Below are 27883 nucleotides of genomic sequence, written 5' to 3' on the forward strand. Positions count from 1 at the left end.
GGGAAGGGAAACAATGCCGACCCTCAGCTGGGCGGCTTCGGAGACCCCTGAGGCCCTGCGTGTTTGCCTCCCAATGAAGGCTCCGTACGAACTGAGAAATTGCGTGGTTGAGATTTGTTTTGACAGATCTGGTTCTCCCAGGCCTCTCTGTTTTCTCAGTCTCTTCCAGGCGATTTGAAACGCTCACATGCTGGTTGGACGAAAGCGTGGGCACCGTGAACCTCTCGGTGACAGGTTCTTGGATACGTGCGAATTGGTGTGATCCCCCTGTGGTTGGGTTTGAACGTTCTTGAAGTTCTTCTGGCAAAAGGCCCTCTGTGGCTTCGCTATCTAAGAGGATTGTTTTGCAAAAAAAAACATGCACAAGTTTTAGAAATCCAGTGTGTTATGAAATCATAAATTATCCATTGTGTGAAAGTAGGTTGATCCATTATGTGAAAATAGGTGCATTTAAGTAAGGACTTGCTTCTGAAGATTGAGATTCATTTTATTAATCTGGTAAGTGCTTCATCACAGCAATTGAGAGCGTTAGGCCTGGTAGAAGGGGTTCGGTGTCAGAACTCAACTCTGTAAGTCTTAGATGGAAAATCTTAGCCTCTTTAAGCCTCAGTTTCATCATCTGTGAAATGGGATGATCTTAATTGTACCCCTTTTTGGGTGTCTAGAATATTAAATGCTTAGCGTCATCCCTGGCATAGAGGGAGCACTCTGTCTGCTGGCTGTTTTTCATTCATTTATTCCTTAGTCATTTATTTGGTTGGCAGACACTTGTGTAGGATGCCAGGTTGCAGGGATGCCTACTTAGTCTCTCTCCTCCAGCCAGCAGCTTGGGGGCGAATGGGTCAAAAAAGCAGGTGAGCCCAGCCGGCAAGGCTCTGTGGTTGAGCATCGACCTATGAACCAGAAGGTCACGGTTCGATTCTCGGTCAGGGCACATGCCTGGGTTGCAGGCTCGATCCCCATTGTGGGGGTGTACAGGAGGCAGCTTATCCATGATTCTCTCTGATCATTGATGTTTCTCTCCTCCCTTCTTCTCTGAAATCAAGTGATAGTTACTTGCAGGTGATAGTTACTGGGATACTCTACAGTGAGTGGAGGGTAGACAGGTAGGCATACCCTTTCTAGGGGTTTCCCCCCTATTTTGAGGCCCCTCTTTTTTACTCCACCCCAGCGCTGTGTTGGGTGGCCACGCAGGGCACAAGTTCAAAGTGAGTCCATTCACCCTCTGGTTGCTTTGCCTTTTGAGATCCGAGGAGGCATCCCCTTGACGAAAGCCGCCTCTAAAAGATGCCTCTTTGTAAATGGGGTTTTGTTACTCTTTATGAGACTGAAAATAGCCGTTGGGTGTCGAGGTTTCAGTCTGAATTGTCGCTGCCTGGGGAGGTGGCTGGGGCGTTTTCTGAGCCCAGGAAGCGGGGGGCGGGCAGGGGTGAAGTTGGAGTAAATGAGCCGGGTGTTGGGAGGTCTCACCATCCAGCGAGCATGGAGCTGCCGAGCAGTAGGCTCACAGCCATGGGAGGACACGGCGAGTGTGTGGGGTCAGCCTGGGGCAGAACAGTGGGCGCTTTGTCCTGAAGATGGAAGGTTATGGCAGCTGCTTCCTAGCACTCAGAAGTCACTTGGAGTTTCTTGATGGCTTCAGAAGCCAGATCCATGACTTAAAAATGCAGTGGCTTCCCATTGTCTATAATGCACCTCGGAGAACTCAGACGGGCACCTGCCATCGCTGTCTGTCCTCTGTCTCCCTTGGACGGGCTCCGGCTTCCTGGGTCTAGCGAAGCTCTGGGGGACACATTGTGACCTTCAGTCTGACGACCCTCAAGTCCTGTAAGGAGAGGCCGTGCTAACTGGGGCAACACTTTCAAAATGGCTTTTTGCTCAAGTTTAACTCTGCAAAAATTTGGTAACAGTCAAGCAGACTTCACTGTTGGCTTCAGGTTTTGTTATTGTTATTAGGTTAGAAAAAACAAGTGTAACTTATCTTTTAATGAAAATCAGCAGCCTTTTGTTCAAGATGACACTTGTCTCTCACGAGATAAATATCATTCGAGTAATTGCTGTGGCATGGGAGACGACTTTGAAAAAGGAATTTCATTCTAAACGTTTGGCAGGCTAAGTTGGTGTTTAGGCAGTAGGGAAAGGAACTCATTGTCAAGCCACGCTTTTATCCTGCATCCTATCTGGCTTGCTTTCTTTAATTGAATGTTATGATTTCGGACCTCGTAATATTTGCTGTGGGTAAAATAACAATAACTCATTAGATTCACTGCCTCTTCATGAGATCAATAACGAAATTTCCATTATTTATTTTCCCGAAAGACCTTTAGCCACTGCACTCCCAGCACGGTATAAAGGGAAGGGATTTCATAATGATTTACTTTAAAAAGATTTTCACCTCTGATATATATCCGGCAGAGCCCCACGGAAATTGCACTGTGATAATAATAATTATAAAACAAAAATGTCAAGAAATGATTCCACCGTGATCTGCATTTTGACTATCACGGGAAACCTGAGAAACGAAGCCATGCAAAGCGTAACAGTGCTCGGCTGGACACAGGCTTTGTTTGAACAAAATGCATTAACATGATGTGTTAGGAAGAACCATACATATAAACATTTTTAATGGAAACTCACAAATGAAGATGAACTTCTCCGTTGATTGATATGTTGGCTAATATCACTCCCTTTCTTTCCCTCTCTCTCTCTCTCTTTATTCCCCGCCCCCCCCCCCCCCCAGGCAGTTTGGTAAAATAGATTTTCCTATTTGCTTCTAATACAGCTGGACATGGCTCATGCTAGTCCTGCTTTGAGATTTCTGTTCCACGTGTTCCAATGTGAGCCCAGTTGAGGAAACACACACACACACACACACACACACACACACACGCTTTAAAAGTTTCTCACTTTAGGGGACTATGCAAATGCTAACTCTATAGCTAGCAAGCAAGCACCTGGGCCAAAATGATAGACCTTTTTGTATATTGCAGCCTTCAAAAGGAATGGCCGTTTCTTTGGCATGTCAATAATTTAAATTAAATGTGGAGGAAAAGATTTTCAATGCCCCCATCTGAGAAGAATCGGTAAAGTCCCCTAGATTTTAGATGAACTGGATTAGATTAGAATAATTGTTGAGGACATATTCTTTCATTGAGCAGATTACAGCCAATTCAGTTGCCATTCTGAGGTCTGGTTAATTATCGCTTAGTATCAAACACGACAGCAAAAGCGTCTGCGGAAAGACGGGGTGCGTTTTCCCATGCGGTCGCCCACTTTCCAGAAGTTGTAGGTGTACATGGAAGATGTCCAGAGACTGTGGACAGGGAATGGTGTGTATCGCATTCGGAGTGGTTTGAAGTTCGTCTAGGCCTGTGCAAGACAGCTGTTCGCCTCTTTTGAGGGACAGGAAGGCTGAATGCCGATGACAGAGTTTGCTGCTCTCCTAACACTCACATGTCAGAAGAGGTAAACCATTCTGCTCCCCCGCGGGGTCGCGGGCAGGTCACCTTGCAGGCCAGCGTTCCCCAGGGCCTGGGACGTTGAAAGACACAGCCTTCCTGTTGTCAGACACGGCACCTTCCCAGCAGCTGTTCCCAGAAGTGCCTGCGAAGACACGAGCTGTGTGCGAATGCACTTAGTGTTGTGTATAATTCCGGTGTTAAATTTATTGGACGGCTGTGCCGCCTGTACAGCACAGTGTAGAAAACGTGCATGTGTCGGCTTTCGAGAACTTTAGAAGGAGGTGAAGGGCTTCAGGATGTCTGTGCGGAGGAAAACCAGCCCTGAGCCCTGGAGAAAGGCTTGGAAGGCAGCTGTCTAATCCGCAGTGACGCCCGGTTGTGTCTGGGTGACGCCCCGGGATCCCAGCACAGGTGTTGTCTGCCCCCAGGAACTCTCTATCCCCACTCCCTTGTGACCTCAGTGAGCAGATCTTTGGGGCCGTTGGCCAGGCAGATGTGACACTTGGATCCATTCCAGAATGTCCCCTATCCAGGGCATGGGTAGGACTAAATAATGTGTGGGCACCAGGGAGGACTCGGGAATGGCCCAGAACTCCTTTATTCTGCTGTGATGATACAGGGGTGGACCTGTGTGGATGCAGATACCTACAGAGGGAAGAGAAAGAGCCGTGATCCCAGTGAAGGTTGGTGGAGAGAGAAAGCAGATTGCTCCTCTTGCTTTTTTTTTTTTTTTTTTACTATTGGTTTGTTGGTTCATTCATATATTCAACACTCAACAAATATTGTTTGAGTATCTGTTACATATCAGGTTGTTGTGCCAGGCAGTAAATGCAGGGAATTGTGTAAGAGCTTAGGCTTGAATATAATCAACTTTAGCTTGAGTCCTTTCTCTGCCAGCTGTGTGACTTTGGATAATTCACTTAACCTCTTGGAGCCTCAGTTTTCTCATCTGTAAAATATAATGGATGTGTCCATCCATAGAGGTGTGGTTAAATATTTTGTGATGCAACCAGAGTGGAATATTATACAGCTGTAAAGAGTATAGATTTCCAAAATGAGTAAAGCAAATTTGTATTATACTCTACCTTTTGTATAAAACATGAAGCTTATATAAACAGTCGAGGCCCAATGCATGAAGATTCGTGCAAGAATGGGCCTTCCTTCCCCCGGTTGCCAGCACTGCCTTGACTCCAGCCCAGAGCCGCCTTTCCACCTTCCCATGCTACCCAGAGGCCCGGAACGGCTGGGGCAGTGTGGAATGCCTGCATTGTCGCCATGGCGATGTCACAAACATCCTGCCCCACCCCTGGCCGCTCAGTGCCTATGTATGCAAATTAACCTGCCATCTTTGTTGGGTTAATTTGCATACTCACGCCTGATTGGCTGATGGGCATTGTGAAGGTACGGTCAATTTGTATCTTTCTCTTTTATTAGTGTAGATAAACTCTGGATGGATACATATGACACTAATAATAATAGTTACATGTGAAGGGAGTGTGGGAATTTGGACAGAGTAGGAGAGAGACTTCACTTTTTTGTTTGTTTGTTGTGGGTGTAACGTTGAAACAGTTGCACAGAAGTAAACTTTTCCTGTCTAGTGGAGAAGACCAGTAATCACAGGGCACAGCCCATGTGTTGGGTTGGGGCTGTGGAGGGAGGAAGGTATAACTTGTTCTGGAAACACAGATGAACTTGTACCTTAACCTTTTGGAAGACAGGGAGCCTCCCAGACATGGTGACTGGACTATACCTTTATTTCCCTCTTTCAGCTCTTCTTGGTTAAATAAATGCTGTGTAATTCTCACAGCTGCTCCTTCCCTCATATGGGATACACATAGCGCATGTTGAATGTGTAGATAGAATGGGGGCTGACTTAGTCGTTCTCATCAGTTGCCTGCGTTTAATCAGTTTTTTCCTCTGGGTCTGGTTTTCCTCAGATCACCTGCCTCCTGGAGGCAGGAACCGTATTAATTCAGCTTGCTTTCTTCACAGCGATGTGTCCTTACTTGGTAATTTTATAAATATGAAACACTGTGCACTTTTCTCCTTTTATGTGTGAGAAGGTGCTGGCAGCCTTCTGTTGGGGGCCGGAGGGGGAGTGTTCCTCCCCAGGCCCCTTTCCCTGCTGAAGAGGAATTGTTCCCAGCGCTGTGCGTCCTGGCAAAGGCAGACTTCAGAAACGCGCCTCCCAGGTGCAGAGGCTGGCTCCGTTCTAGGGTTCTAGCCCCCGTGTCCCCGCACCAGCTGCAGCTGCCGTCTGCTCAACGCTCCTCTCTTCATTTCACTGGATCCCAAAGATGATGTTCAGTTAAAAGTCGGTTTGACCCTGGCCAGGTGAGAATTAAATGGGTTCCCATGGCTAGAATTTCTTCCCGGCCTTTAAAAGTTTCGCTGGTTACGTCGGGTCTCTGAGTTTGCAAGACCTCCATGCAGGCCTTCCCTGAGCTTGTCAGGTTAGCATGTCGCCTCTTTTCATCCACAAGCCTGAACTTAAAGTAACTTGTTCTTTGGCCGGAGCTAGCAAACCACATTTATTTATTTTTTCTTTTATAAAGTTTTTAAAAATATATATATATTTTATTGATTTTTTTTTCAGAGAGGAAGGGAGAGGGATAGAGAGTTAGAAACATCGATGAGAGAGAAACATTCATCAGCTGCCTCCTGCGCATCCCCTACTGGGGATGTGCCTGCAACTAAGGTACATGCCCTTGACCGGAATCGAACCTGGGACCCTTCAGTCCATAGGCTGACGCTCTATCCACTGAGCCAAACTGGTCAGGGCTAGCAAACCACATTTAATGAAAGGCCAGAGATGTCTGAGCCGCCTCCTCCACACCCACCCCTCAACCCCCAGAAAAACACATGGAAAGTGGGCTCTGCAGCAGTTACCTCTGAATGGGCTTACCAAAGATGGGGTCTCAGACTGGGACGGCCCTCAGCTGGAGGCCCTGGGAAGGTCCATGGCTTTGGGGCTCTGGAATTGAAGTTTATCCCACACCGCTCCTGATGATTTTTTAACACCTTTAAGGAGTTGCATGATTAAACGTGTTCCACTTCAGAAAACTTCAGAACAAGCTGTAAAAAGTAATTTGCAATTCTTCCTTTCTCCGCATCTATGCCGAATGTGGTGTTTAATTACTCCGTAATAGCTTTTTGTTCTGGTGATTTGTTACAAAAATAGACAAGTCCTTTATCATCATTAAACACCAGGATTAGTATTTTTTTTTTTTTAAATTAGGACTCATTTAAGTATCTTGAAAGGTTTGAAGAAAAATGGCAGAGAACTTTTTTTCCCCTGGAAATCTGAAGTCTTAAATACAATGCCTTGATATTTACAACAAATGGATCCGTTCAAACGGTGTATATTTAAAGAGGAGTCAAGGCAGTAAAATACTCATCTCTTTAAATCACCCAACAGCTCTTTGAGACAAGATCCTGGAGGGCTGCCAAATTAGACTCTGTAATGTATATTCCCGGGAGGAGGAAGTCGAGGGTGTGTTCCCTCACGTGAGTTCTGAGTCGTATGGAACCTGTTTCCGCTTTAACCTGTTTATCTGAACAGTTCCTCCAGTCCAGCAGCAGGCTCGGATAGTTTGACATGACAGAGCAGCACGCCGACCTGAGCCTCCCAGCAGTGTGAGTGATCAGATACCTGTTGGCGGAAAGACACAGTGAGCCACTGAGGAGGGAAGAGAGAGGGCTGCCTTCTCCTCTCTCTTCCTTGGCTGTTCTCTTCATACGGTCCTGATCGGATTCCCAGGTGTAACTTCTACTTGTGCCCTGTAGACACGGCCGCATGTTAAGGGACCCCTGCTTCCTCCCATTTGCAGAAGGAAGTGCAGTTGATTCACAACTTGGCTGAATTCGTTTGAAGGAAGCTGGCGTGCCCAGGCCTTGATTCAGGTGTTGTGGAAACGCGGAATCATGCCTGTCACAGAGCATTAGCTTTTATACTGTAGTTAGAATTTAAACGTGTGGGTATATTCCAACAGATTATTTTTCTTCGCTAAGCGGGTGAGTTGAGAAAGGGTTGGCAGCTGGTTTTAGTGAAGACAGAGGTCTGGAATTTGGAACGGGAAGGCGGGGGATACTTTCTAAGAGTGGGAAAGGAACGGGTTATTTCATCACAGACTGGAAGCTGGCACTTGCCTGTACCCATCACATATGCATTGAAAAAAGTTCTTTGTATAAATTACATCATTGGAATCCCCAACAAGATCTAAGTGATCTGGGGACCAGTTATCTCCGTGCTTCATGCTTCGTAGGACACAGAGGCACGTTTCGTGTGATGTGCAGAAATCTGTAACGTTGAATCGCAGTTTTAGAGGTAGATGTGGTTTTAGCAGGTATTTAGTTTAACCTCATCATCTAAGACACGAGGGGACTGAGGTTCAGGAGGTTTCTGCTACTTGGCCCGTGTCACAGAGCCAGCCAGTGAAAGAGCTGGGGCTGGAAGCTTAGGCTTTGTCATACTTCACCGGCTCTGGGAACAGTCAGAGGACAGGTTTTGCGCCTGGCTGGTCACCTTCTCAGGGACCCATCGGCCGTTGCCGATCCTGTATCTCTTTCAGGAATTCCCTTAAAGCACAGCTGTGCACATTTTACTCACCTGCTCAGAAGTCTTCATGCCTCCCCAGGGAATACATTTAAAATATGTAAAAATAACATTTTGAAATAGGAAATAAAATCCAAACTTCCCTTCACATCCTATTCCCAGTGGTCCCCAATCCGTAACCTAGCCCTGCCCTACCTTCCCGCTGCCTCCATTCATGCAGAGATGTTCTGTGTGTCCCCGCATGTTTACCTTCTGTGTCTGGGTTGAGTTACCTCCTCTCCAAAGCTCACTGAATTCATTCCTGTGGCTGTTGCTTATTTTTGAAACACTTTTCTTGTGGATAGCTTGGATGAAGTGCTGGTTTTCTGTCTTACATTATAATGGTGTGGGTGTGCCCAGGAGTGCGTGCCTGCCTGGGTTCTTTAATGGAGGGTAGGAGTTCTTTAATGGAGGGCAGGGGTTCTGTTCTGGGTATGTGCATGGCCTCTGAGTAGTAGTTGCTCAATACTAGAGCTGAAACCAGTCTTAGTTACCTCATCAAGAATTCTTCCCGTACCTAGCTGGGGAGGGCAGCTTTGAACTGAGAACTGGGGCGCAGCCACCTCTGTGTGATGTGAGTATTCAGTGCAGCACTTCTTGGGAAGCTTGTGGGGAGCAGACAGCTCCCATCTTGGGAGGCCCTGCAGCAGTGAGAAGAACTCATGCTGGTTTTGAATCCAGCGCCTTCATTTACCAGCACTGTGATCTTGAGGGTGCTATCAGTCTCAGTTTCCCCATCTCTAAAATGGGATAATAACACCCATCACTATAACGACTAACTCCGAAGATATGTGGGAAGAGCTTGGAATAGGGTGGGCACTCAGGAGATGGTGGTAAGCATCATCAGGATGTACCAGGCACCCCTTTGCTTAGGAACCATGTTAGACAGTTTGTAGTCCCTTCCTCCATCTTTGAAGTCATCAAAGTAGCATCACTCAGACTTCTCTCTAGAGCAGCGGTTCTCAACCTGTGGGTCGAAAACCCTTTGGGGGTCGAACGACCCTTTCACAGGGGTCGCCTAAGACCATCGGAAAACACATATATAATTACATATTGTTTTTGTGATTAATCACTATGCTTTAATTACTTTCAATTTGTAACAATGAAAATACATCCTGCATATCAGATACTTACAAGACGATTCATAACAGTAGCAAAATTACAGTTATGAAGTAGCAACGAAAATAATGTTATGGTTGGGGGTCATCACAACATGAGGAACTATATTAAAGGGTCGCGGCATTAGGAAGGTTGAGAACGACTGCTCTAGAGGAAGGGTCTTTGCTTTTAGGGATTCAGAGGATTAGAATCAGCTTGCCCAGAAAATGCAGGAAAATCTCCCGTCTCAAGACTCTTAATGACATCTGCAAAGTCCCCTGTGGTGTGTGTAGTTACACAGTCACAGGCTCCAGGGACTGGAACGTGGGCATCTCTGGGGGCCATGCTGGTGCCCACCATGGCTGGAGGTGGAGAAGGGCGGTGCCCTGGGCCACCCTTGGAGCCACCCTGGCTTCTTGGCAGCCTCTGGCCAGGAAATGGTTGAGGCACCACCTTTAAATCTCTTCACCAGAGGCCTCCAGACGGTTGGTGGCCTGCGATGACATTTCCATCATAATTCCCTTCACTTTCTAAGTCACACCAGCCAGGGCCTGCTACGCTGGCCACATGCTTACCGACTGCCAGGCCTGGCCGGTAATGAGAGTGGTGGGAGGAGAATGGAAAATGACGGCGTTGCTTACCTCACTGAACCCAGAAACAGTCCATCTAGAAATAGCCATGTTACAGCCCGTTCTTTTGAAGCTGTAAGGCAGGTACATTTTGTAACAACTGCTATAATTTAGAAGATGTCTCAAGCCACAAGCTAGCTCCAGAAATGAGCTTTGTTCTAGCGGCACACTTTGTCTCAAATCTTTAAAAAATAACTTGATAGGCACTTACTGAGGAATAGCCTAAAAGGCAGAGATTGCAGTGTATTCATCTTTGCATATGCCCCGCGCTGAGCATGATGCCCGGCCCGCCCCAGGGGCTGGAACAGGCTGGCCCGTGGCCTGCTCTCCCATTTACGAGCAGGTAGAAGAAATGGCTCCACTGGGACAGGACTCAGCATTAAGCACCCACCGTGTTTCCCACTTCTACACGGGGCAGCCCAGAAGGGATTAGGACCCAGAGATATTTTGTCTCTGCTTCTGCAATGCACACAATGAAGGCAGTTAAGCCAATGAAACTGTCAGGAGATTCTGAGCAAAAGTATGTGTAAGAATTTAAGCGTTATCTCAGTTGTTGAAGAGGCAGGATTCTAGTTCATATACCTTTTTTGTTGTTTGTTTTAATCCTCACCTGAGGACATGCTTTTGTTAATTTCAGAGAGAGAGGGGGAGGGAGAGGGAGAGAAACATCAGTGTGAGAGTCAAACATTGATGGGTTTCCTCCTGCATGCACCCCGACGGGGGATTGAACCTGCAACCTAGGTATGTGCCCTGACCGGGAATCGAACCCACGACTTTTCAGTGAATGGGACAAGCCCCCAACCAACTGAGCCACACCAACCCAGGCCATGTACGTTTGTTAAAACCACCTGCTAACCTGTTCCCACAGCACGCAGCCCGGAGGAGTGTACCGGAGTGGAGTGGCAGCGCCCATAGCTCAGTGTTCACACAGGGCGTCAGCTTTGGAATAAGCCCTGGCCGTGTTCCTTCACCTCCAAACCTGCTTTCTTTACCCCAGAGAGTGGGGGTGAAGGCTCGGTTGGCTCCGTCCTTTGGGCATTGGCTGGGTAGAGAAGGAGCAACCGGATGCCCTGCTCCTCTAAGCTGGCATCTTTCTCTCCAGAAGCTGCCACATCTCAGGTCCAATCTTAGGTCCATTTCTGTTTCCTCTGTTGGGGGTAAAGATGCATCTCTGGATAGTTTTTATCTATCTATCTATCTATCTATATCTATCTATCTATCTATCTATCTATCTATCCATACACCAGAGGTGCAGTGCACTGATAGGGTACCCAGTGGCTGCCAGCTGCAGGCCGGGTCCTCCCTCCCTTACCCCGGCCGGCCTCCGCCCCCTGGTCGAACTCCTGGATGAACTCCTGGTCGAGGGGACAATGTGCATACTACGCTTTTATTATATAGGATATTTATTGGCTTTAGAGAGAGTAAGGGAGAGGGAGAGAGAGAAACATCAATGATGAGAGAAAATCATTGATTGGCTGTCCCCTGCATGCCCCCAACTGGGATCGAGCCCGCAACCCGGGCATGTGCCCTGACCTAGAATTGAACCATGACCTCCCGGTTCGTGGGTCGACACTCAGCCACTGAGCCACGCCGGCGGGGCTCTGGATAGTTTTATAAGGTGTCTGCAGAGCCAAAGTTTAGAGCTTGGCTCTGCCCCACAGCCCTGTGCTCACTGCCTGGGCCGGTGGAGCAAAGAGGAAGCCAGGGCAGGAGAAGCAAGAAGCTCCCTACACAGGTCAGGGTTGCCCAGTGAGGGCGGAGGGGGGAACCCTCACAAAGGACATGCAGAGCCCCTTCCTGATAAAACCGCTTTGAGAAGGCATTTTCATCCTGTGAACAGTGGCCTGTCATCTCGGTCTGACCTTTCATCATTTCCAAAAGGCCGCCCTTTTGATCCGGGTTCTTAAAGAGGGCAGAGGAAGTTCTCTGGGCCGGGCTTATTTGGGAAACATTTGTGCTTTGTGAAGACTTGGGCACGCCAGTGTTTAAAAGGCCACGCTGAGCATCTTTAACTCTACTCTAAAGGACCCCTTGGCCGAGGGCAGCAAACAAGGAACCTTTTGTGCTTTCATAATTGCCCAGCAGCAGGCATTTTATAGCTACTGAGTGGACTTCAAAGTTAATTACCGTTTAGACCTCTGCATAAAATAATCCCCCCCAAACACTGGGGACCAGGGAAGTTTTGATGATTTATTTATATTTCAAAATCTAAACCGGTGCTACCCAATAGAAACAGAATGCGAGCTACAGGTTTAATTTAAAATTTCTAGTGCCACCATCAAACTATTACAAAGCTCAGGTGACATTGATTTTAAATAACATTTAATTTCACTTAATTTACCCATAATATCATTTCAGCATTATGCAAACAATTATTAATAAGCTGTTTGGCTTTTCTCACTAACCAAGACTTTGAAATCTGACGTTTCTTTTATACTTAAAGCACATCCCAATTCAGACGCACCACAATCCAGCTCGGTGGCCACGTGTGGCTGCGTGTGGACTAAAGCCAGGCAGGGATGAGTTCATAGGATGAAGAGTTGGGTACCTTATGAGGGATTGGCTTGCCCAGCTGTGGTCCAGAGAAGCTCAGAGGTGACGATGCTGGGCGTTAGAAATGTAGTCACAACCTGGGACTGTTTTTTTCTTCTTCTTCAAACAGCTTTATTGGTACACTAGAGGCCCGATGCATGAAATTTGTGCAAGGGGCTTGGTCCCCGCAGCTGCAGCAGCTGCCTCTGCCTCGCGCCCCCCCCCCCCCACCCCCCGACGGCTTAGTCTGGAAGGTTGTCTGGAAGGTCGTCCAGTCTAATTAGCATATTATAGATCATTCACATATCATACAACTCACCCCTTTAAAGTGTACAGTTCAGTGGTTTTTAGTAAATCCATGGAGTTGTACATCCATCAGACAATCAATTTTAGGACTTTTTTTGTTATTCCCAAAAGAAACCAGGCACCACTCAGCTGTCGTTCCCTCCCATCTCTCATCCCCTCCAGCCCGGGGCAACCATTAATCTATCTTCGGTTTCTACATTTGCCTATTCTGGACATTCCACATAAATGGAGCCGTGGAACATGTGGTCACTGTGACTAGCTTCTTTCACTTGGTATCATGTTTGAAAGGTTCATCCATATTGTAACTTCTGTTAGTACTTCATTTCTCTTTATTGCCAGATGAGATCCTGTTGTATGGATATACCACATTTTATTTACACATTAACCAGTTGAGAGATATTTGGGTTGTTTCCACTTCTTGACTATCGCGAGTGATGCTGCTGTGAACATTTGTGTACAAGGTTTTGTGTGGATATATGCTTTCCTGTCTTTGGGGTACATGCCTAGGAATGGAATTGCTGGGTCACATGGTAGCTCTATATTTAACCATTTGCGGATCTGCCGGACTGTTTTCCAAAGTGGCTGCCCCATTTTGCATGCCAACCAGCAGTGTATGAGGACTCCCAGTTTCTCCAGATCTGTGCCAACACTTGTTATTTATCTGCCTTTTTGATTATAGCCATCCCAGTGGGTGTGCAGTGGTATCTCGGGTGGTTTTAATTTGCAATTCCCTGATCCCTAATGATGGTGAGCATTTTCCCATGTGGTCTTTTGTATATCTTCTTTGGAGAAATGTCTATTCAGATTCTTTGCCCATTTTTTTTAAAGTTGAATTTATTGGGGTGACATTGGTTCACAAGACCATACAGGTTTCAAGTGTACAACTCAATAAAACATCATCTGCACACTGGATCTTGTGCCCGCCGCCCCAAGAAAAGTCTCTCTCTATCCCCAACCTCCCCCCGCCCCTTTGCCCTCCTCCACCTGGCCCCCACTCCCCTTTCCCTCTGGCTATCACCACACTATTGTTGGGGTCTGTGTGTTATTTATGTATTTTTTTTGGCTAATCCCTTCAACTTCTTTCATCCAGTGCCCCCACCGCCCTCCCCTCTGACAGCCGTCAGTTTGTAGCCTGTATCCATGTCTCTGTTTCTGTTTTGTTTGTCAGTTTATTTTGCTCATTAGATTCCACATATAAGTGAGATCAAATGGTATTTATCTTTCTCTGACTGGCTCATGTCACTTAGCCTAATAATCTCCAGGACCATCATTGGGTATATGTCCTTTACATTTTTGACTTGTCATAGTTGTTCATATAGTCCAGGTACAAGGGCCTTATCACACATATGATTGGCAGTTATTTTATATAATTCTGTGGGGTTGTATTTTCACTTTCATGATGGTTCCCTTTGAGGCATAAATGTTTTTTATTTTGATTATGTCCAGTTCATTTATTTTTCTTTCATTGCTTCTGCTTTTGATGTCCTATTTAAGAAACTATTGCCTAATCGAAAGCCACAAAGATTTATATCTTGTTATCTTCTAAGAGTTTTATAGTTCTAGCTCTTTGATCCATTTTGAATTAATTTGTATGTGGTATGAGATAAGGGTCCATTTTAATTCTTGTACATGTGGATGTTCAGTTGTCCCAGCACCATTAGTTGAAAATATTATTTTTTTCCTATTGAATTGTCTTAATCAAAATTCAATTGACTATATCTAAGAGGGTTTATTTCTGGACTGTCAGTTCTAGTCCTTTGATCAATAAGCCTGTCCCTTATACCCATACCTCACTGTCTTCATTAAATGTTGCTTTGAAATAAGTTTTGAAATCAGGAAGTGTGAGTCCTCCAACTTTGTTCTTTTTCAAGATTGTTTTGGCTATGCAGAACATCTTTTTTTAAAAATATATTTTATTGATTTTTTTACAGAAAGGAAGGGAGAGGGATAGAGAGTTAGAAATATTGATGAGAGAGAAACATCAATTCAGCTGCTTCCTGCACACTCCCCACTGGGGATGTGCTCGTAACCAAGGTACATGCCCTTGACCAGAATCGAACCTGGGACCCTTGAGTCCCTAGGCTGACGCTCTATCCACTGAGCCAAACTGGTTAGGGCTATGCAGAAGATCTTGAGCTTGCCTATGAATTTTAGGATCAGCTTGCTGACTTCTGCAAAGAAGGCTGCGATGTTGATAGGATTGTGTTGAAAGTGTATATCAGTTTGGAGAGTATTTCCATTTGAACGGTAGTAAGTCTTTGACCCACGGACCGGACTTGGTTCCCGATTTAGTTCCTTTTCTCCTCTTCCACAGAGACGTCACTGTGCTTTGTGGAACTTTGCAAAGACCTTGACCCCTGCCATTTACCCACCTGGTAATACAGAGCATAGTAGGTTGTTAGATCCAGAGGGAAAACGGACAGACTGGTTAATATGCAGGAAACGTATTTATACGTTTTACGTTGAGTGGTAGTAAGTAGAGTGGGGGACACGTATTAATACGTTTTTTTATAGACTAGCGGTAGAATGCGGGTAACGTATAAATACGTAAACTAAAGTTATCGTAATTTTACTGAACGTTGCCATTTGCGCAAAAAAATTAGCAAAAATGGTCCGCGCCACACACCACCTGTTAGCGCGCGATAAAAACTACCTGCAAACAATGTATTAAATCACCTTTGATGTGCTAGGAGAATGAGAGGTGCAGGGAATTTATTCAGGAATAGGTTCTAAAGTGCACAGACTTCAAAACCCCAATGGTGCGTTACAAGTAGAGCATTTATTATCGTTTGTATCTTTGTCTATATTATTCACACCCAATTCCAGGCACTCATTTTCCCAATATTTTATTATGACAAATCTCAAGCCTAAGAAAAGTCGGAAGAACTGTACAGTAAACATCCAGCTGGATTCTACAGTTAAGAAATCTTTACCTATGCCTAAGTCATGAGGTTATTTTCTTACGTTTTTGTTTTCTAGAAACATTATAGTTTAAGCATTTACCCATAGGTCTATAGGCCTGTGACTTATTGTGAATTAATTTTTGTGTATTGTCTGAGGCAGAAGTCTAAGTTTGTTTTGGTCTGTATGGGTGTTCCAGTACCATTTGTTGAAGAGACTGGCTTTCCATTATTGGATTACATTGGCTCCTTTGTCAAAAAGCAAATGATTGTAAATTTGCAGGTCTATTTCTGGGCTCTCTATTCTGCTCCCTACTCTGCTTGTCTGTCAGCGACACTGTCTTAATTTCTGTGGCTTTATTTTATGTCTTAAGTCGAGTAGTGCAACCCTCTGACTTTGCTCTGCTTTATCAGGATAGCTGTGGCTACTCTAGATTCTTATGTTTCTTATACATTTTAGAATTGGCTTGTCATTTCCTACAAAGAATCTGGTGCACTTGCTGTTGGGATTGTATTGAAAATATAGGTTAATCTGGGGAGAAACAATATCTTAATAATACTGAGGCCTTCAGTCTGTGACTATGGCATATACCACCATCTATTTAGGTTTTCTTCCATTTCCCGTGAGCCCATTTTATTTCTTCTGACTCCCTTGTCCTGTTGCTCCATGGTCCCTCATCTCCACATTTTGAGTCCTACTGTACAGTAGTGATGGGGTTGTGCCCTACAGTCAGATTGCCTATGGGGTCTTTGGCAAATGAACTTATTGATAAAATGAAGGTGAGAATGATATGCACTACTAGAGGCCCAGTGCACGATTCATGCATGGGTGGTGTCCAGCTGCCCCGCCCCGATCGGGGCTGACTGGGGCAGGCCGGCCAGGGGGAGGGGCCGCAGGAGGTTGGCTGGCTGCAGTGCACATCATAGCAACCAGTTGTTCTGGTCGTTCCGGTCACTTGGCTTTTATATATATATAGAATTTTAAGTAAAGTCCTAAGAAACGAGGGCTCCATACATGCTAGCTTTGTTTAGGACTGTCCTTCACGATCCAGCTCAGATTGTATCTAGTCTGTGAAGACTGTCCAGAGCCCCCTCCTCAAAATGTCTCTCTTGCTCACTGTCCTGTTTTCGTTTCCAGGCACATTTGGCGCTCTTGCCTTGAGTGTGCCTGACTCTCCTTTTTGTTATAAGCTCTTGGACTGCGGGGTCTGGATTTCAGCTTCCTTTGAGCCCATTATGTGCTCATTACATTGTATCAGCTCCAACGGACACTAACAAAGTATCAGAAATTTCTATTTTATTTTATTTTTTCAGAGTGTGAGCGCATCCACTGTCTGATTGTTTCCTTGAAGAATTAGTGAGGGCAGGCTTTCACTGCAACTAGGGATCCCCAAGAGAGGATTACCCACCAGCCATTGCCAGTTAGGGCAGAGGTTAGAACTAGAACCCAGCTCTCTGGACTTGAAGAATAATAGCCATGATGCTTGGAAATATACATATATATATATATATATATATATATGTACATATATATATATATATATATGTACATATATATATATATAATGCTTAAAATACCTTCAGCTCTGTGAGATGCTGGCAGCCTTTTGTTCAGGGCAAAGCAGCTGCACAGATCCTTCATGAAACTGACATCTACACTATTTCCTCACCGTGTTGAGCCACTGAATGTCATACAGGTTTAAAAGAATCTTTAACTGCGGCATGAACTTCCCCTTCCTTTTTGCAAAGGCGCCCAGTAAAGTATGGCCTGTGGTACCCGGACTGACTGTTTGCTGCCTCTTCTTCCCAAAGATGAAAAGGTACAGCCGCAGAGGCTGTTGGGAGGGTGTCCTCAGCCCTCGTGGTCCCCTGCCCCTCGGAGATGCCTGGCTTTGGTGTACCAGAGCCCAGCCCAGTGTGCGGCCCTGCCGTGCACGTGGGGTGATGGAGAGAGAGGAACCGTACTGAGCCTCCGAGTGGGTGACTTTAGAAAATGTGCTGCCTTCCCAAAGAGAGACCCGTGCACTGACACGTTCATGGAAGAGCCTAGAGTTCACGTTTAACTTCTTGCTCCCAACTACTTCTGAAAAATACCAGCACTTCCCTGATAATAGAGTGTGGGCAGTACTTGTGCGTTTTTTTTTTTTTTTTTTTGGTTATGCATTTATTTATTTATTTATTTTTTATCTTTATTGTTCAGATTACATTTGTTCCTCTTTTTCCCCCCCCATAACTCCCCTCCTCCCAGTTCCCGCCCCACCCTCCGCCCTCACTCCCCACCCACTGTCCTCATCCATAGGTGCACGATTTTTGTCCAGTCTCTTCCCACATCTCCCATTCCCCTTTCCCCCCCAAGAATAGTCTGTCCATTCCCTTTCTATGTCCCTGATTCATTATAATCACCAGTTCATTCTGTACAACAGATTATTTATTCACTTGATTCTTAGATTCACTTGTTTGATAGATGCATGTTTGTTGTTCACTATTTGTATCTTTACCTTTTTCTTCTTCCTCTTCTTAAAGGATACCTTTCAGCATTTCGTATAATACTGGTTTAGTGGTGATGAACTCCTTTAGCTTTTCCTTATCTGTGAAGCTCTTTATCTGACCTTCAATTCTGATAGCTTTGCTGGATAAAGTAATCTTGGTTGTAGGTTCTTGCTATTCATCACTTTGAATATTTCTTGCCATTCCCTTCTGGCCTGCAAAGTTTCTGTTGAGAAATCAGCTGACAGTCGTATGGGTATTCCCTTGTAGGTAACTGAGTTTCTTTCTCTTGCTGCTTTTAAGATTCTCTCTTTGTCTTTTGCTCTTGGCATTTTAATGATGATGTGTCTTGGTGTGGTCCTCTTTGGATTCCTTTTGTTTGGGGTTCTCTGCGCTTCCTGGACCTGTAAGTCTATTTCTTTCACCAGGTGGGGGAAGTTTTCTGTCATTATTTCTTCAAATAGGTTTTCAATATCTTGCTCTCTCTCATCTTCTGGTACCCCTATAATTCTGATGTTGGTACGTTTGAAGCTGTCCCAGAGGCTCCTTACATTATCTTCGTATTTTTGGGTTCTTTTTTCATTTTGCTTTTCCGGTTGGGTGTTTCTCGCTTCTTCGCATTTCAAATCTTTGACTTGATTCTTGCCCTCCTCTGGTCTGCTGTTGGGAGTCTGTATAATATTCTTTATTTCAGTCAGTGTATGCTTACTTTCTAGATGGTCCTTTATCACACCATCGAGGGTCTCATTAGATTTCCTGTACATCTCATCAAGTTTATCAACAGACTCTAGAAGCCTCTTGAGAGACCTCAAAAGTGTGGTTCTGAACTCAATATCCTCCCTTGATAGTTTTGTCCTGTTTCTTTGTCTCCGCATTTTTTATGCTTTCTTGGTACACCCCCTAGTAGTCTTTGTGCGCAGTCTTGTTGTAGTTAAGCCCTGATTGTTGTAGTTAATACTAGAGGGATTTGACCACCAGGCTGACCGGCTGTGAGAATCAGCTGTGTGGAAAACTTCTGTCCTCTGGGGAGGTGCTAATCTAGCCTTTGCCTGAGGCCATCCAGCAAATGGCTATGCGCAGGGCTTGGGCGGGGCGGGATCAACAGGGCGGGTGGACGGAGCAGTTATGGCTGCTCTCAGTCCCGGTTCTAGAGGCTCTGCTTCTCAGAACCCCGGCCACCACTGCAAACCTCGGAGAGAAGGCTGCCCTCAGATTCCAACTGATGCTGGACAATCCCGCTTCTCCCGTCTGAGTCTGAGTCCCTAGAGACTCGCCCGGATCTGGAGCCCAGAGTCTGAGACTCCCTCCTGATTGAAAACGACAACCGCGCCCTCAGCCACCAGCCCGCTTTGCGCGCGCACCTTGGTACCTTTATATTTTCCACACTGCGCCTCTTCTGAGCTTCGGTATGCTGTTCTCTTTCCTTCTAGTTGAAGAGTCTCTCCTCAGCCAGCTTTCCTGTAGTTCTGGGTGATGTCCGTTCTGTCTTTTAGTTGTATTTTTGAAATGGTTGTTTGTGGCAGCAGTCTCCGGTGTTTACCTATGCTGCCATCTTGGTTATCCTCATCGATGTTTCTCACTTGTGCGTTTTAATGTTTGTTCATTGGATAAACATGGATCCTGCTTCCAAAGGAACAGATCGATTCGGAGAGAATGAACACTGTATTGCTGGAGATGTTTTCTCCCATCTCTCCCCCGCCCCCGCTTGCTGGCGGCCTGCTGGGCATGGGGTGCAGATTCTGGCATAGTTCCCAGGTAACCTGGGAGCACACAGCAGAGGGTCCTAGCGAAAGGTTCCTTATGGAGCTTTAGAACTGGAAGGGACTGCAGAGACTCCAGCCAAACCTTGGGGACCCAGAGGGCTGCCATGACTCATCCTCGATTTTTCAGGGGATTCATGGCAGGGCCTGGCCAGAACCTGTACTTCCCGAAACGGGTCCGGCCGGAACGCATCCCGTGGCCAAAGCTTCCTCCTGGAAGACTTGGGCCAATTGGCTGGAACATGTTTACTTCCAAATCATTCTAATCAGCAGTGCTTGATGTTGGGGGCGGCTTCACCGAACTCAGACTTTAATTGTCTCTGGCTCCTGGAAACTCTCCTGATAGTAATTTGTGCCAAGCCATCAGAATAATGATGACGGCATTGTCTTATGTTTGCTTTAAAGTTGTCTATCCTGGTAACAATCACCTGGTGAAGAAAGAGATTTATTCTGCTGGACATTTGTAAATACTGAGTTTGAATTTAGGACACAGGGTAACCAGTCCTATTAAAACCTGGATCTCAGAGACCTGCCCGAGGGATATGTACATGATGAAACTAACCAGTTGACTTGGAAATGGAGATGACAGAACATATCTCAGGAAGTACATGCTGGGTGGGTGGGGGTGGGGTGCAAATAGAAATCGATTCAAGGAGGCCCTGTAACCTTAGAGGTTTTCAGCTGGTTTATAATTTATCTGTAATGGGAAGTATATTTTACCACTGAGATAATATCTTGAGATAAATCTGAAATCACCAGCCATATTATGAATGTGTTTATGGATGTGTGTGAAATGCAGGGAATGAGATTTTTTTTCTCTGTGACTGTAATTTAGTGCGGATAAGATGACAAATAAGCTCTATGCAATAACAGCCCATCTGATATAATGTGTGTAATTTTAAACTTGAAACCATCATGTTTTAGAACTGGAAGGGACCTCAGAGATCACCTAGCACAAATCAGCTTTCTGATGAAGGAGCTGCATCCTGGAGAAGATACGAGGCTTTGCCTCTAGTGCCAACTAGAATCTAGAGATTTAGACAGTTGGATTTGTAGAAAAGAAGGCTCAGTATCCACAGACTCATTTTTAGTGTTTTACCTTTAGTGGTTTTATGTCATTGCTAATCAGAGCTGTAATTGATCAGACCCATAACTGATGAGAGCTATAACTGATCAGGCCTATAACTGATCAGAGCCATAACTGATCAGACCCATAACTGATCAGGCCTATAATTGATCAGAGCCATAACTGATCAGAGCTATAACTGATCAGACCCATAATTGATCAGATCTATAACTGATCAGAGCCATAACTGATTTCTTCTGGAAGGTGGACCTACTCTTCAGCCCTTTGCATATGTGGATGGATACTTCATAAAAACACTTTCTGTGACTCCTAATTACAACTCAATTACGTAAGTTTATGGAAATTAGAACAAAGTTATTTGTCAACCTCTCCTTTTGGTTGCACTATTAATGTGGCTCCTTATGACTTGTTGGTGAGCTGACTTAAAGGAATTCAGAGCAAGTCACGTACGCCGTTCTTTTGAAAGAAAAACACTGGCTGCTGAAGGGATTGAGTTTAATATAGTTTCATATCAGAGCGGTTTTAATAACGCCGTCTAAAGTATTCGTACATGAATTCATTAAGCCCAGATTAGTCTTATTATAATTACTCAAAAAGTAATTCAATTGAAGAGAAAACATTTTAAACGGATATAAAATACACTGTTCGCTGGGAAGCCAGCCTGTTCTACTTTATCAGCTCCATAAAGTACTGCAGAATTGAACATAACTTTCACAGTATACAGAATGCTATCATAAAAAGTATTATTCCTAAATCTATTTTTTTATGTTCTTTCAGTAGTTAAGGGCTTTATCCCTCTGTGCGACGAATGAGATAGACTGGGGATGTAATGTCATAAAAATGGTAGGGACTCACCAGCTCCGTCCCTCGCACTGCCCCCGAATCAGTGTGGGCTGGTGGTTCTAAGCACGGGGCCTGCGATTGATGTTGGTGGCACATTCCCTAGGAAATGTAGTAGGAAGATACTTCAGGGCTTAAAATAATTTTTTTTCTTTCAACAAAAGACATCTACTGAAGGCCACGTGCCTTCAGAGGTAAAACAGTGACAGGCAAAGTCGTGGTCTTCATGTCTAACATGATAAAAGGGGAAGAGAGGCCAGGAGCAGGGAGAATATGATAGGACTTTACCCGGCCTGGGTCCCAAATGAGACAGAGAAGAAAAAGGACGGAGAGATTCAAGTCCCACCGCATTCAAGAATGGGGAATCGGGCCCTAGCCAGTTTGGCTCAGTGGATAAAGCCTTGGCCTGCGGACCCGAAGGGTCCTGGGTTCAATTCTAGTCTAGAGTGTGAACCTCGGTTGCAGGCTCCTCCCCTGCCAGGGCCCTGGTCAGGGCTTGTGAGGGAGGCAACCATTTGATGTGTTTCTCTAACATCGATATTTCTCTCTGTCTTTCCCTCTCCCTTCTACTCTCTCTCAAAATCAATGGAAAAATATCCTCGGGTGAGGAATAAAAAATCAAACAAACAAAAGAACAAGAATAGGGAAGCAGGAGGGGCCTGGGTGTGGGCTGCCTGAGCTGTCTGGTTTTGGAGACACAGGACACTAATCACAGTCCCGTGTGGTGCCATGGAGACCACGTGGGGACTCCGAGGAGCCTCGGATGCTCCTGGCCGGGCTCCCGGAGAGCACAGGCCTGCACCTGGCCAGGAAGGGCTCCCGTAAGTGGTTTGTTGTGTTCAAACTTTACCTAATTTATGTAATAAAGTCGCCGAACGCTTTGCCCAGACAAATCCTTCCTGGAGCCCCACTGCACCCAGTAGAGGTTTTCAGTTCCACAGCCCCCACACAGTCCCTACCTCTTTTGAACCCTGGGCTTCCAGGGGGCATGGCTTGAAACACAGATCGAAGCCCGGGGCAGGTTAGCCCCTTACAGGGTGACCTTGAGAAATCATGGCAGGCCCAGAGGAGACAGGCAGTGTCGGAGGGGTGAGTGGTGGCGAAAATCAAGGCTGGGCCCTGGGTTTCTGGAACTTCTAATCACACCCCCTTAGATCATGGAGGATTGAAGATAAGATGTCATTGGACCGCTGATGGCAGACATGAAAAATAATTCATCCGTAAGGTAATGTTTGAGAGTTGCTAAAGAGTTTCTCCATGGCACAGAGCTCCATGATGAGAAGAAGACATGAAAACGGTCATTTTATTTTAGGATTTCCTCTGGTGATAACTTTTACAGCCCTACAGAAAGTCGCAAAGGTTTCTCAAGGAGCAGGCAACCAATCAATGTTGACTTGTAACGCTCCCATTCACAGAAGTCTGAGTACTGCTGTGGACTCAGTTACTGTGCACTCTCTCCATCATACCTCGTTTGGTCTGCACAGCACTGTATGAGGGAACACAGACGTTAGCGATGGGCATTATCTCTCCATGCTGCTGATGAGAGAAGCGAGGTTTGAAAGGCTCAGTCGTCTGCCTGAGATCACACAGCCAGACCTGGGCCCAACTCCGACTTCAAGGCCTGAGCTCTCTGCTACCCTGCTTTATTGCTTATGATTATAAGAACAGTAACTTGCACTGACTGGACATGTACCACAAACCAGCTACCATGTGCTCACTGAGAGCGTTACATACATGATCTTGGTTGCCGTCGTGCATTTGGAAGGGTAAATCCCCATTTTATAAATGAAGGAATGGAGACCAAGAGCGGTTAAATAGCTGGCCCAGGATCTGAACCTAGCCCAGGGTCATGAACCTCAGTCCATGGGCTCTATGCTGATTAAATTACCTGCCTTGACCTTCATGATATCCCTGTGGTAGGACAAAGTACATCTCAACTATGCCCACTTATTAGACGAGAACACAGGTTACAAGAGCTCCCGCCCCCCTCCCTCCCCCCCCCCCCCCCACCAGGTTTCCACCTCATGAGGAGTTGGGACCCAGTCTTCGGTTATGGGATCCGGTGGCCACCATCATGTGGTGACATGGCCCTGGAATGTATCTGGGAGAGGAGATAACCCTGCCCTCCATGAGGAGCCCACCTGCCATTCTGGGGCCTAGGCTTTGTCAATGGGAATCTACTCTGGAGTGCCAGCATTCACCAAGAGGGGAGGCATTGGAGGGGGACCCACTTTCCAGCATAGGAAAGAAAGAATTCACTTCATTCACAGGGTTTGCAGGACACAAAAGCCACAGACTGCATTCTGGTGCTCTTCACAGCCATGGAGAGAGCCAGCTGGGCTTCGAAATTTGGTGAGGGGGCCGCCTAGCCCATCTTGAAGTTGACTTTGGCTCATGGTGAACCTGACCCCACTCCAGGAATCAGCATTCATCCCACTCTTCCCTCCGTCTTTTCCTCTGCCCCTGGTTAGTTGAGTCCTGGTAAAAGTTACTGTGCTTTACTGTAAAAGCACTTGGACTTGAGACTTTCTTTCTCTAGCTCAAACCACAGGAGGACTCACAAAGACAGCTGTCTCCCCAGGTGAGAGCTCTTAAATGGGAGTTAAGTGCATGCATTTTCAAGAAACTAAACTCCCCTCATATATAATTTACCCTAGAAAAGAAAGCAAAAGTGAGAGAGTGTATGATTACATAGTCTGAGCACCAGTAGCTTTGCTTCCTCCCGTCTTAACGGAAGTCGGGCTCACGTTTCAAGGTTTGGCCTATCTTTAATGCTACGGGCTGTGGGCTAAGTGTGATATGGTAATAATAGTGAGAGCGTTCCTGACTATAGTTATGGACTGTGGATCGAAATAGTAAATTATTCTTAGCAGACTGAAGGGGCAATGAGACTGCCATCCAGGTCTCCTCATAAAACAAAGCCATAGATAAATAAAGGAGCGCCAACTCACTTAACCCGCGTGGCTCTGCGCACGGCTGATTATTAACCCGGGCGCAGGAGAGGGGTTCACCCGGTGGAGTTAAATCATTTTTAATAGAGGTAAACACTGGCCGTGTGGACGAGCAATGCTCCAGAAAGTTTTTAATCAGCAGCGTTTAGGAATCCCCCGGCCTAATTGCCATCACTTATTAATACTAATAAATAATCTAGTCTTTTTACGGCCCCTGTCTCCGGAGGACTCCGTGCATTAACCGTCTCTGGGGTGTGAGTCTCTCAGCAGGGATGCGGGAGGGGCAGGCATCCTTGATGTTCAGTCCTCCTTGAAGAAACTGGACATAGAGTCTTATCTCAAGTCCTTCCTCCCCTCTTTCTCCTTCCCACATCTGCGGTCACTGACCGACACCCATGGCCTTTCATCTATCTATAGGACCAGCGTGGCTCGGGGGGGGGGGGGGGGGGGGGGGGGGGGGGGGGCTGGAGAACAGGCCTTCTTTGTTCCCCTGAAGGACTGGGCTGTGAGGTTTTCTCCCTGGGGAAGTGAGTAAGAGCAGAGCTTTGTCCGAAGGAGTTCATTTCCTTTGACAAGTGTCCCTATAGGCCTCTGGGCGCAACCTGGCTGTGGTTAGGTTGGAGGCTCCCAGCTCTGAACTCGTGTGAGTTCCATTTCCGGGGAGAGCAGACGAATGGCGCCGAGTCTTCCTCTCGAGGGATTCCCCACAACCACTGATGGGAACGTGTTCCTGCAAATTCTCTAACTTAACCTCCCAGCACCAGAGCTGTGGCCCTCAACAAGGAGGAAACTCCCGCTCAGAGTGTGACTGACTCCCAAGTAATTCCTAGGGGCTGGTCAGACTCAAAGAAGATCACACTCCAATGTGAGGCTCTTTCATAGGGACTGGTCCCTATGGTTTGGGAGACAGGATGTTGGGCCTGAAGAAAAGAGTATTTTTGTGGGTAATATTGTGTGAGGCCCACAATGGGAGGCTTGAGTGTGTGTGGCAGGTGGGGGTGGGGTGGGGTAAAATGTAGCCAAACAGAACAAAACTTACCATATTCTCACTTAGTTTCTGCTCTTCTGTCCATGAGTCATTTGAGCCTGGATGGCTGGCTCAGTCGGGAAAAGTCAAATTTTCAAGGAGGAACCCAAGCCATTAGTATACAGAGCAAAGAGCTAAATGATGCTAACGACAAAATGATTTATGCCACAGACTACAAAAGACATAAATTTACAGTGTAAATTACAAGATAAGTCATGGGCAAAATTGTTGCAATATTTATACTGGTGTTTATTCAAATTTACATTTGAATAAAAAGGTGCAAATGTCAGTGAAGCTGAAAAAGGGTTCTTTGAGAAATCTAAAATAGCTCCTATGGAAATCAAGAGAGATTTTTTTTGTGTGTGTGTTTTTTTTTTGTTTTTTTTTTGAGGAGAAGATATGACTAGTATTTGTGTAGATTTGCCTGCGAAAGCATGGAATACCCAGTGGATTTGGAAGGAATAAGGTCACTATATCCCTGCCCCAATTTCCTCCCTCCCTGCCCACTCGCTGATGCTTTCCAGTGATTCAAATCTGTACTGAATTTCGAAGGACGTGCTCCCTGTCGACGCCACGGAGAGGAGGGTGAGGACTGTGGACAGATGTCGAGACTGGATCCGTATTTGAAAGACTAATCATATTTCACGATGTTTCCAGGGTTGGAAATTTTTGTCTGTTTTCATTAGAGGAGCATGATACATCTCAAATTTGTACTTTGCTAACAGGGATGGGCTTTCGTGCTTCATTAAGGTCAAATGAATCTCATTGTCGTCCTGGCTCAGCCTCTAGCGCCATGGGTGGCCTTGGGGAGAATCTCTCCCGTCCAGGGGACTCAGGTTCCTCATCTGTCACATGAGGGGCTTGGACCAGGTGGGCGTTACGACAGACCAGCCCTCTCTCCTTCTCGCTGGTGTGGGAGCATACCAGGCCAGGCAGTTAGGAGCCACCAGAGTGATGAAGACACTTAGCCCCAGTCCTCAGGAGCTCAGGGCCCCCATAAATAACTAATTATAATAGGAGCTGTAATTGCAACGCGCACACATTACTCTGGGAGCACAGAGGCGGACGCTGACTTCCCTCTCCGTGGGGGGTGGGCTCTGGGAAACCTCGAAGTGGCTATGACATTTGAAGGCCGGGAGGAGGGCTCCTGCAAGTGAGCAGGCTGGTCCAAGTGGGTGGTGCAGACTCTGTGTTGGAGGCAGCAGGTGCGCATGACCGTGGTTTGCTGAGGGAGCTGTACTTGGTTCTTCTCAGGCTCTGGGCAGTGTCCGGGAATGGGAGGTGAGTGGCTTATAAATGAATTGCTGGGGCTCGTGATGAATGACTGGGGTTAGAGAATGACAGAGCACATATAAATTAGAGCGGAGTTAACGTTGTCCCGTAAAGGTACCAATATGGGCTGTTTGCACCCCAGTTGGTGTTCACGAGTGCGAGAGAAAGGGTGGCGTTTAGCTACCTCCCTGGAACTGGGAGTCTGCGGTCTGGCCTGGGTGGAGGTGTATGGAATGGGAATGATGCTCCTTAGGGGGTCACGTGTGCTTCGTTGAAATGAAAACTGCTCCCACAGGTGTTCTGTCTGTGCCGTCTGTCTCACCCACCTGGTCACATCTCATCCACACCATTTATGGGCCGTTGGCTCCATGTGACCTTGTAGGAGCTGATGGGTTAGTGGGGATGGCTGACAACAAATTTAGATGTTGATGATACAGTTCTTATTTAGTTTTTGAGATGAAAATAACTTGTTTTCAAGTTTAGATTATAAATGTGTAAGGCATGTTCATTGTTAAAATTTAGAACAATACAGAAATGCTTCCATAAAATTAAAAAATGATGATCTCATTACCAATGGAATACTATACAGCGGTGAGCATGAATGATCTACTACAGACTACAGCGTGGGGACCCACACTCTCTGGAGCAAAGAAGGCAGACAGAATAAATTCACACGGAATCAGTCCATTTATACAAAGTTCAAAAATAGTCAAAGCCAATGTAAGGTGTTAGAAGTCAAGCTAGGGTTCCCCTTAGGGGGGTGTCAGTGACTGCTTGCTCATTTATGCTTCTTGCTAGAAGTGCGGTTCCCAGTGTCAGACACAGTGTTTGGCATATGGTAGCTTCGCAAGTATTTGTTGAAACAATTTTTTTTTCACCTTTGATCTAGGATTTCATAGGAAGGCATGGTCTTAGTTGTGAGTTATGATGCGGGGGATT

The 27883-nt window shown here is 46.0% G+C and overlaps 1 protein-coding gene across 2 annotated transcripts in view; it reads left to right on the forward strand.

Moving 5' to 3' along the window:
- The window catches only part of GFRA1 (GDNF family receptor alpha 1), a 185935-nt gene that overhangs the window by 29599 nt on the left and 128453 nt on the right, over positions 1–27883 (forward strand). The gene's annotated exons all lie outside the window — the stretch shown is intronic.

The sequence above is a fragment of the Myotis yumanensis genome, unplaced genomic scaffold (genome assembly GCF_028538775.1).
Source record: "Myotis yumanensis isolate MYYU_CA2020_CCGP unplaced genomic scaffold, mMyoYum1.0.hap1 SCAF_13, whole genome shotgun sequence".
Lineage (NCBI taxonomy): Eukaryota > Metazoa > Chordata > Mammalia > Chiroptera > Vespertilionidae > Myotis > Myotis yumanensis.